We start from the raw sequence: 9,986 nt of genomic DNA on the forward strand, positions 1-9,986 counted from the left end.
TACGCACAAGCACATACAACCACCAAAAGAAAGAGCTCTACTGAAATGGATCTTTTATGGTTTCTCATGGCTAGGCCTACTTTAGGTTATACAAAATAGTAGAAACAGAACATGAGAGGACAAATTAGGCCACATGAATAATCATTTTACATGCAAGGGTAACCATTAATTTATCAAAGAAACTGGAACATTATCATAGTGAAAGATAAAGCTATTAAAATCAGAGAGATGGGTTTTTGAAAAGGCTGTTTCAGGGTAACCTAAAAGATGCATATATAAGGGCTTCCCCGGGCTTCACTTGTTAAGACTCCATGATTCCATGGCAGAGGTCACAGGTTGATCTTTGGTCAGGGAACTAGGATCCCACATGCAGTGCTGCGTGGCCAAGAAATATTTTTAAAAGGATACATATCTATAGTAGTTGTCTAGCAAGCTTTGATAAATGTTTGTCAAATGAATAAATAATAACTGCTGAAGACCAAGTTAGAGAAGTCCCTATTTAAAGTTATAGATGGGAAAGTCTCCACCCCTCCCTTCACATCTGTGTCAACCATAAACATTGCATGATTTCATCTGTCAGCATTCCAATACCTCAAAAAATATACAATTTCTTAAAAAAATATGATACTCTTCTCATACCTCAAAAACACTTGTATCTGTTCTGGTATTTTAAATTGGACCTTTCCCTTATGGCTTTCATTCTGCTTCTGTTTCTTTGGAGAGTCCCCTGATGTGGTTAAATTGAGGAAAACTAGTATTTTTCATTTAAAAACTGATCTGCAATGGAAAAAGGTATAGATACTTTAAAAAAACTCAACGAAACCACAAATACCAGCAAATATAAAACCCACTTCTGAGGAATTCTAAAGCATCAAGATTTACTCAAGCTATTTCAGGTCTGGCTTTTTCTGTCCCTGTCCTTGAATTAGGCTTTCAAGAATAGACTATCCTAAATTTTACATTTTATAATACAACTCTATAATTAGTAAGAGCTAACCTTTGAAATTTATGTCAACTGTACTGAATGCTTTGAATGCACTGTCACATTTAATGGTTACAACAAACGCATGAAGCCAAGCAGTCCTAAGCAGAAGGGCCAGGGCTGGCAGGGCTGGAAGTCCCACTGTCCTGGCTTTTAGGCTGGCTTTCTACACTACTGCAGAAAGAAAGCAGATTAAGACTGAATGGATTCTTATGAAGTGGTTTTTTCTAACACAAATAGCAAAACCAACATCAGTGTCCTTAGGCCCATAAGGCAATACAGAGGCGGATGAGAAAACAGACTGCTGAGAATTCTAAACTGCAGTCATTTCATAGCCTGCAGCTATACCCCAAAGGGAAGGAGGCTGTTAAGTCTTTGGTGCAACTGAATCAAGGGAGGCAGAGAGAATCACCTTGTACCATTTTTCAGGAAGCTGCTTATCAATGTCTGTACCAGGGGGACCTGTGGGGTGTCTTGTCAAAGTATCAGTGGCCTGAGATTAAACAAAGCTTTCCTGTGAGGCCCTACAAAAGAAATGTCACCAGAGCACCAAGGTGAAGCTGTTCACGTCCATCTCTGCTCTCCAGTCTTTCAGGTATCCAGTTCCAAACGGGATTCAGAAGCACAGGTCAACTCAATCAGATGCCCTCTTCAGTCACTCAGTGGTGTCTGACTCTTTGCGACCCCAAGGACTGCAGCATGCCAGGCTTCCCTGTCCTTCACCATCTCCTAGAGTTTGCTCAAATTCATGTCCACTGAGTCGGTGATACCCTCCAACCATCTCATCCTCTATTGTCCCCTTGTCCTCTCTGCTTTCAGTCTTTCGCAACATCAGGGTCTCTTCTAATGAGTCAGCTCTTCACATCAGTTGGCCAAAGTACTGGAGCTTCAGCTTTGGTATCAGCCCTTCCAATGAATATTCAGGGTTATTTCCTTTAGGAGTTCCTTTAGGTTTGATCTTACAGTCCAACGGACTCTCAAGAATATTCGCCAACACCACAGTTCAAAAGCAAATTCTCTGGCACTCAACCTCTTATTTAAGTATATTTCCACTTAGTTAACACTGAGTAAGGGTGACTAGACAGTAAGTCCCAGCAAGATGATGATCAGGCCATAACCAGGCTCCCAATATGTCCCAGAGGCCACTGAGGTTCACCATTCAGCTCCCATAAAGTTATGATGAAATGCCTCTAAAGGGACAACTGATATAATCTTTTACTGTTAGTTATTCCTGCCATTACAGGCACATTATAGTGATTGCTTTGGTAGTCCCAGGTTGTTGACAGGATTCTAAGAACTGCAATGGAGGCATTTTGTTGTCATGGGGTTAAGATCCAGATTTTATAAAACCAGAGGTTGACATTAATGATGCAAAGAGACCCCCAAGTACCAGGAGAGACACACAGGACATAATCTACCTTATCTTCAGCAGGGTCAAGTAAAGGATGACAGATCCAGCAAACAGTTAAATTCAGAGCCAAAACTACATTCTAGAAAATTTATACAAGAGAGTTCTGCTTCCCCTTAATCAGAAAACCATGAGAAATCATGACTAATAGGATGAGGTTTTCAGGCCTTTGCCCAAGGACACAGCTCCAAGGACACAGCTCCAAGGACATCCACTCCCCGAATCAGCAGCTGCTGAGTTTCCAAGTGTCCTTATAATTAAGATTTTCATTTGGCCTGCAGCTATGTTGAAGATAATGGTAACAGTCTAGGGTAAATCAATGACTTCTATGCACCCCCAATCCCCTGATCAGTACTGTCTTCCTTCTCCAGCAAGCATGGGGGAGCCATTCAAATTCTGCTGCATGAGAAAGAATGTGATATAAAGTGAACAGTCCCATGCACCTGAGCCACAGCACTTTGCCAAATAACATGATTGTATAGAAGGAAACAGTAAAACCTGATAGAATTTGTGGCAGTGACTCTTTAGGGACCTAATGAAGCAGTGACCCACTGGAGATTTCCATCATCCTATAAAATACTGAGGTAGAAACCATTAGGGAGTTAGTATAGGAACTCTGAGACCTCAGCCTGTTTCAACAATCATCCCACTCCTTAACCTAAAACTATATCCTTTGTCTCAAATTCCTGGCTCTCAGAGGAATGTGTCCTTGGTCTGATAAATTATCAGCTCTTAGATCCAGGAAAGGGTAGTAATTAACTTCTGTTCCATATGCCTGAGAGAAAAACAACTGGTGATCATTAAACTTTAGCCCTACATCTGGTCCACTGTAAAATGGTGGGGGGTCATGAGAAAAGGTCAAGGGATGGCGACTTAATGTAAAAGAAAACTAAGGATACCAAAAGCAGAAAAGGGGGAAAAAACAAACAGTAAAACTACAGACCAATTTATTATGAATATAGATGGAAAAATCTTCAACAAAATGCTAGCAAAACAAAGATAACAGCATATAAAAATGATATGCCATAATGAAATGGGACTTATCCCAGAAATACAAGACTGACTTTTCTTTTTTTTAATGTAGAGCCAATATCCTGTAACACATCAATACAATAAAGGACACAAACCACATGACCATCTGAAATGGAGGTATAAAAAGCATCTAACATGACTGAAATTAAATGCATCCTAAAATCCAACATCCTTTCACATAAAAACACTACAACTAGAACAAAGGGGAACTTCATCAATTTAATAAGACATCTAAAAAAGCCACAGCTTTAAAGCCTGAATGTTTTCCCTCTACCTAGTAAACTACCTTTACTTGCATATGGCATCATCTTGTATATCGAAAATTATAAGGAATCCACTAAAAAAACTAACAGAACTACTTTGACTAGGTTGCCTAGTACAAGCTCAATATACAAAAATCAAATGTATTTACAGTTAACAGCAAAAGAATGAAACACTTTGGAATAAACTGAACAAATGTGGAAATTTTACAGAAATTATTATACATAAATTATATAACTTCAAAGGAAACTAAAGACCTAAATGAATGAGTGGAAAAGTATGCCACATTCAGACACTCTCAAGGTGGCAGGCAGTACTTCTCAAATTGATCTACTGATTCAGGACAACCCTTACCGAAGTTCCAGATGACTTCTTTGCAGAAATTGAGAATCCGATCTTAAAATTCATTTTGAAAAAGAGTATAATATATTGAAGGACTCACACCTCCCAATTTTTAAACTTAAAACTACAAAACTACAGTAAAAAAAAAGCCATGTGGGACTGAATTAGGATAGACACTAATCAATGGAACAGAAACCAAGAACAAATCCTCACCTACATGATCACTAGCAAGAAACTAGAATCCAGAATATACAAAGAAATGGTGACAGTGTTAGTCGCTCAGTTGTGTCCAACTCTTTGCAACCCTCATGGACTGTAGTCTATGGATTGTAGCTCCTCTGTCCATGGAACTCCCAGGCAAGAAAACTGGAGTGGGTTGCCATTTCCTTCTCCAATGCATGCAGTCACTTCAGCTATGTCCAACTCTGTGTGACCCAATGGACAGCAGCCCACCAGGCTCCTCTGTCCACAGGACTCTCCAGGCAAGAATACTGGAGTGGGTTGTCAACTACCATGGTAAAGCAATAAAATCACAGGATACCACTTAATGCTCACTATAATAGTTGTAACCAAAAAGACAAGTGTGGTAAGCATGTGGACAAACTAAAATTCCTATATGTTGCTATTGAGAATGTACATGGTTCATCAAAAATAGTCTGGCAGGGACTTTCCTGGCAGTCCAGTGATTAAGACTTTGTGTTTCTACTGCAGAGGGCACAGGTTTGATCCCTGATCCTGCATACCACAAGGTATGGCCAAAAAAATCTGGCAATTTCTCAAAAGGCCAAATATAGTTACCAAATGATAAGACAGATCAGTTCCACTCCCAGGTATATACCTAAGAGAACTGAAAATGCATGTCCATACAAACACTTGTACACAAATGCTCACAGCAACATCATTCAGAGAATCCAAAAAGCATAAATGATCCAAATGTGTGTGAACTGATGAAAGGGAAACAAAATGAGGTATATTCATACAATGGAATTACTACTTTGCAATGGAAAGGAAGGAAAGACATATGCTTCAATATGAACGCATCTTGAAAACCTCATGCAAGGTGTTCAGGGTCCTAAGAGACCACATATTATGACTTCATCTATAAGAAATGTTCAGAATACAGTAATCTAGAGACAAACTAGATTAATTAAATGGTTGCCTGCAGATGGGTAGAATGGAGAGTGTCCGTTAATGAGTACAGAGATTCTTTCCGGGGTCAAGAAAATGTTCCAAAAGTGACTATGGTATTAGTTACATAGTACTGAGTATATGCAAAACCACTGTACATGGTAAATGGATAAACTGAATTGCATGAATGACATATGAATTGTATCTCTAAACTGTAGCTTAAAAAATTTTTTTCCCAGTTATTAGCACAGACATGGGCACATGACACAATGAAGTACAGGCTTTTGGCAGAGCACACAGACCAAAGGCATGTTCTGTGCAAGTTGAAGCTGACTGATCATACACATGGAGATGTTAGGGCTATCCAATGAAGGGATGTGTGCCTGAGAATGAAGTCAATGCCAAAGCAGAGAGCAGATCTCAAAGACAGTGTTTCAAGTCTTTAAAACTTTCAGATTCAAATGTTGGATCCAGTCAAACCTGAAAGTCAAGCCACATGGAACTCTTTAAGTTATATGACCCAATAAATTCTCTTTGGGAGCTTAAAAACTAAAAACTTGCTTATGACTGTTTTTTAAAATCTAACTGGAAAATGTAATAATTTCTTATAATACTCTGCGATTTTAACCACAAGATTTTATTTACAAGTGATTTCAGTTCCGTTGCTCAGTTGTGTCTGACTCTGGGAGACCCCATGGAATGCAGCACATCAGGCTTCCCTGTCCATCACCAACTCCCAGAGCTTGCTCAAACTCATGTTCATCGAGTTGGTGATGCCATCCAACCATCTCCTGCCTTCAATTTTCCCGCATCAGCGTCTTTTCCAATGAGTCAGTTCTTCACATCAGGTGGACAAAGTACTGGACACAGTTTTCATTTACAAGTGAAGCCCTGCAATTTAATACACCTCAAGAGAATCTTGGTGATTGTCACAAAATCTCTGCAATCATTACATATTTGTTTCACTTGAGACATTTACAACAGGCTAGCCTCTAACACTGCCCTTCAGTTTATAAGCACTCTTATGATATCAAGGATGGACATACCACAGAGCTGTCTCTCAACAACAAAGCACTTAGAATTCTTCAAAGGTCCATAAGATACTTCTTTACAAGGTTTATTACAAAGCACATTTTAATTTGCATTTCAATAGATTGGGTTGGTAAACTGTCTGGTTAAGGGGGCACGAAAGGATGAGATAGTTGGGATGGCATCACTGGACTCAGTGGACATGAATTTGAGCAAACTCCAGGAGATAGTGAGTGAAAAGGAAGCTTGGCATGCTGCAGAGCATGGGTCACAGAGTCATACACAATGGAGGAACTACATAAAAGTCTCAAATTGAATGTTTTCTGAGCCTGTTTCACACAGAATATGCCTTTGTGGGGCTAAGGGTGGCGGTGCAGAGATGACTAATTTAAAATGAAAAGCAATTCCTGAAATTCACCTCTCTAAATCCTTTTTAAACATTAGGTAGGATCACTTGCACTTAACATTTGCACTTTATCACATCTAAAACATTGCTAATCTAAATGGGAAGTGGTGGTGGTTTGGTCGCTAAGTGGTGTCCAATTCTTGCAAGTCCATGGACTGTAGCCTGCTGGGCTCCTCTGACCATGGAATTCTCCAGGCAAGAATACTAGAGTGGGTTGCCATTTCCTTCTCCAAAAATGAAAGCGAAAGTCACTCAGTCCTGTCCAACTCTTTGCAACCCTATGGACTATACAGTCCATGGAATGAATTCGCCAGGCCAGAGTACTGGAGTGGGTAGCCTTTCCCTTCTTCAGAGGATCTTCTCAACCCAGGGATCAAACCCAGGTCTCCCACATTGCAGGCGGATTCTTTACAGCTGAGCCACAAGGGAAGCCCAAGAATACTGGAGTGGGTACCCTATCCCTTCTCCAGTGGATCTTCCTGACCAAGGAATTGAACCAGGATCTCCTGCATTGCAAGCAGATTCTTTACCAACTGAGCTATCAGGGAAGAAGGGTCCTGTATATCCAGAACAGGGAACATAATGCTTTTGGACAAATCTGCCCTGGCTGGAAAATTTTGTAGAAGCATTACTGACTTCTAACATGCCTGCAGGTAAAAACTAGAGTTGTGTCTGATACTTCCTTACAAAAATAGAACTTACAGGATCTACAGGGAAGGGTTTAATCAACACAAAGCTGATAAACTGATTTAGAGTTTAAATGAGTGAACTATCTATTTAAGACAGGCCATAAAATATATTTCCTCTAACATGACAACAGCTAAAATTTATTAAGTACTTACCATTTACCAGGAGCTGTTCCAAGTGTGTTTTATCTACAAAACTCATTAACTTACCGTAACAATCCCATGAGGTTGATACTATTGTTATCTCTATTTTACAAACGATGAGGAAACTGGTACAGAGAAGTTTAGTAATTCTCCCAAGGCTGCATAGATGGTAAGTGGAAGAGCCAAGATCTGATGCTCAGCAGTGTGACTGCAGGGACCATGGTCTCAAATCATTACAGCAAGTTTCCTAATACTACTTGGGAGTTTACAGAATGGACACCCCAGAAATGATCACTTTGGCTGTACAGGTCCCTATTTTAGGGATCGGTTCTCTCAGAATTCTGCTCTGTGCTGCCTTATCCCATGTGCCACAAGTAATAAATTTGAATAATAAAATAAGAAACAGACCATGTAGAGAATAATGTTAAGTAGACCTCTCCCTCAGTAATTTAGACCATCATCTATTCCTTTTCTAGTAAAGATGAATAAATGAATTCCTTGCTATGTCAACTGTATTATTTCTCCTCAAACTTTGTCATCAAATCCTTTGTAAGCTGGTGGTGGTGTCAGCCGCTCAGTGCTGTCCAACTATTTGTGACCCCAGGTACTGTAGCCTGCCAGGCTCTTCTGTTCACAGAATTCTCCAGGCAAGAATACTGGAGTGGGTAGCCATTCCCTTCTCCAGAGGATCTTTCCAAGCCAGGGATAGAACCCAGGTCTCCTGCATTGCAAGTAGATTCTTTACTGTATGAGCCATTGTAGTTTAATACTGAACCAATACTGGTTCAGCTTAATCATTCTGTTCCACAACAGATAAATTAGAGGAGACTACTTAAAGCTGACTCACTTACCTTTAAATATATTACTCCTTTATTACTGTATGTTACCATTTCCCTCCAAACTTGTCAGTACCACTCCACACAGTGTTTACTTCTTTGGTCCTAGGGACAGCAGTAAACATTTTATAATTGACAATAAACTCAATATAAAATTTATAATTGTATTTTTATTTATATAAAATTCACATTAAACTTATAATAAAGATACATACTAATTTGCTTACTTGATATGACACTGCCCCTCAAACTGTGTTAAGGCTGGATCAAAAGCAAACTAAGCTTACTGAATTCTTAAGAAGGCAAAGTAACAAATAGAACTGGGTCTGCTGTAAATTACCATTTACTTTTTCAGTGATAATTCAAGTGCACGCCTCCTGATCCACTCCTTCTATCACTCTGAACACTTTCAACTTAACAATTCTTTATCGAATTAGTAAATGAGAATCCAACTGCACAGGAAAAAATAAAACGGTAACTCTTTCATGTTAACACCGATTAGAACTCATCTGATTTAGAGTTAACGCATCAATCAGAAAAATCCCCGAACAACCTCCGCGACCCGTCTATTTAAATGCACCCCAGCTCATCCCCTTCACCTACTCTTCTTTTTATTTTGAAGGCAGGCATTAAAATATTACAAATAAATGGTTTTCACTGAACCATTCTCTGAAAACTTGCTGTTCCCAAAGGACATCTGCTTAGGAAATTCGTATCCCTCGAGAACATCTAAAATCCGTACGCATTTGTGCATTTAAAAATGCCTCGAGGGACTAACTACTGCTGAGGAACGGAAAGCGACTCCAGCACAAACGTGTTTGCGGGCCACTTGGAGACGCAAGCTGAGCAATTTTGTTTTGGGAGGTTCGGCCTAATGGGGGTAGGGAAGAAGGGAACACTGGAAAAATAATTCAAAACAAAGATTTTTTTTTTCAAGCGAGCGACAGGAAATCATTAAAAACAAGCCACTCTCACATCCATCAGTCTAACCAATGGCCTTGCAGTTTAACAAAATGCGTCCTCGCAGTCGCCACCCGCGACCTCTATGGTGAGGAAAGGCGTTCTACAGAGAACACCCGGCGAGGCGCCGCCCTCCGATTAGGGGTCGACATCCGCCCCGGTTCCCGGCCCTCCCCGCGCGGTGGGCGGGCACCAAGCCGAGCCCGACGGGCCAGCCCTCACCGCTGGCCCGAGACCCGAGCCCCCGGAGCTGCCGCTGAGTCCCCACCACAGAACAAAAGCGATCGCCGCCGCACACCCAGCCCCCGCCTGCGGGCACTTGGGCTGCCGGTGCCCCACCCCGCCGCGCCGAGAACCCGAGGAAACGTGCGAGTGCCGGCGGGAACCAGGTCCCCACTTACCTACCGGAGCTGAACCCAACCTGGGCGAGCCGGGAAAACGCAGCGCCTCTCGGCCCCGGAGTTTAAGTCAACTCGGGTCCGCCTCTAGGGGCGGGTCGAGGGGGAGGCCCACTCCCGGAAAGCCAACCCCGCCCCGGCGCAACGGCAGTAGCGAGACCCGGTATCTGGTACCGGGGTCCTAGTGCCGCTCGGATGAAGTAGAGTCCGGGGAGCCCGGCCCTCCAGTTATCTCCCAAGCTTGCACAGCCAGCTCATGTATCTGAAGAAGAAAACTTCTCCAACAGTGGCTGTCTTTAACTTGCATCAGAATCTTTTGAAGGTTGTTAAAAAGGGACTGAAAAGCACCACCTACAAAATTACCCATGCAGTAA

General features: G+C 41.4%; 1 protein-coding gene across 9 annotated transcripts in view; it reads right to left on the reverse strand.

Moving 5' to 3' along the window:
- Positions 1-9,708, reverse strand: part of KIAA1551 (KIAA1551 ortholog) — a 31,559-nt gene extending 21,851 nt beyond the window's left edge. For 5 of the 9 annotated variants that reach the window (XR_001918096.1, XM_018048336.1, XM_018048338.1 and 2 more), the window contains exons 1-2: positions 9,616-9,692; positions 8,270-8,359 (exon numbers count right to left, since the gene is read on the reverse strand). The gene's annotated coding sequence lies outside the window, so the exon portion shown is untranslated. Of the gene's footprint in view, positions 1-639; positions 778-8,269; positions 8,360-9,615 lie in introns of all 9 variants that reach the window. The other 4 variants (XM_018048335.1, XM_018048332.1, XM_018048337.1 and 1 more) reach the window with 2 other exon arrangements.

The sequence above is a fragment of the Capra hircus genome, chromosome 5, assembly GCF_001704415.2.
Source record: "Capra hircus breed San Clemente chromosome 5, ASM170441v1, whole genome shotgun sequence".
In the NCBI taxonomy this organism is placed as follows: domain Eukaryota; kingdom Metazoa; phylum Chordata; class Mammalia; order Artiodactyla; family Bovidae; genus Capra; species Capra hircus.